General features: G+C 42.1%; 1 pseudogene; it reads left to right on the forward strand.

The window, feature by feature from the left end:
- The first annotated feature begins 696 nt into the window (after positions 1–696).
- LOC133062891 (low molecular weight phosphotyrosine protein phosphatase-like) lies at positions 697–1,249 on the forward strand (annotated as a pseudogene).
- Positions 1,250–1,471: the final 222 nt, after the last annotated feature.

The following is a 1,471-nucleotide window of genomic DNA, read 5'->3' on the forward strand; positions in this document are numbered from 1 at the left end:
CTAAGCTATCTAGTAGGCTCTGGAGCCCAAGCTCTGAAACCATGATGCTCCTCTGCTTTGTAAGAGGCTTAGAGAGCTCTGTAGCAGGGTCAGAAGCTCTTCTCAGGACCCCAGGGCATTCCTGGGCACAATCTCAGGCCCATGCACACTGGCCAGCCAAGACAGTGTGAGACAGTATCCTGCTGGGTCATTCTCACATTTGCACATATTGCCTTTAAATGACTACCCTTGTTTTCAGCTCAGCACAGTTTTGTAGGAGAAAGAAAATATGACAAAACTTTCTGTTGGGCAGAAGGTCAGGATAGAGACATATATGGATGGTATAAAATCTGGATCATCAAGATTTTTTTTTTTTTCATTTAGCTGCCTAAGACTTTCCGTGAAGTAGAACAAATAATAATTATTTATATGCACATGAGCATAGCATGTGAATAATTTTAACTTACTTCTAACTTCAGTGACATGATGCTTTCATTTTGACTTTAGCCTATAGACCCAGACCAAAAAGAAATACTGAGATTTTAGACATTTCTGTATATTTCAGTTAATTTTTTATTAGCTAACTTGGCCTGTTTATTTAGAAACCTTTACTTGTAGCTTTCCAGACATGGAAAATAACAACAAGGTGCCCAGTTAAATTTGAATTTCAGATAAGCAATGGATAATTTTTTTAGTATAAGAATGTCCCCTGCGCGTGGGAAGATGGCTGAGCAGGTGACCAAGTCGGTGCTGTTTGTGTGTCTGGGTAACATCTGTCGATCACCCATCACAGAAGCGGTTTTCAGGAAACTTGTAACTGATCAAAACATTTCAGGTAATTGGGTCATTGACAGTGGCGCTGTTTCTGACTGGAACGTGGGCCGGTCACCAGATCCAAGAGCTGTGAGCTGCCTAAGAAATCATGGCATTAACACAGCCCATAAAGCAAGACAGGTTACCAAAGAAGACTTTGCCACTTTTGATTATATACTGTGTATGGATGAGAGCAATCTGAGAGATTTGAATAGAAAAAGTAATCAAGTTAAAAACTACAGAGCGTGAACTACTCGGGAGCTATGATCCACAAAAACAACTTATCATTGAAGATCCCTATTATGGCAACGACGTGGACTTGGAGACCGTCTACCAGCAGTGCGTGCGGTGCTGCAGGGGAAGCTCCGCTGACCAGGCCGTCCCGCTGTGGCCCAGGTTAGTCCCCTCAGGCCATGTGTCAACTGTCAACAGTGTCCCTTCCGAGCCAAGGCCGTAGCCCTCCCTTCAGCTTACTCACTGTTTCTCACCTGACAAAATAATTGTAGATGGAAATCAGTCTTTGTGGTTAGCAAAAGAGTAAATAAAAAATCTTTGATTCAGATAGTTTATGGGGTAAGAGTTCCTTAGACTAGCTAAACCTCCCACTTTGCCCCAGTTACAAAAACAATGGAACAGTCGAAATAGTGGAACAGCATATGATGAAGTGAAATAAGACTTC

The sequence above is a fragment of the Dama dama genome, chromosome 9 (genome assembly GCF_033118175.1).
Source record: "Dama dama isolate Ldn47 chromosome 9, ASM3311817v1, whole genome shotgun sequence".
Taxonomy (NCBI): domain Eukaryota; kingdom Metazoa; phylum Chordata; class Mammalia; order Artiodactyla; family Cervidae; genus Dama; species Dama dama.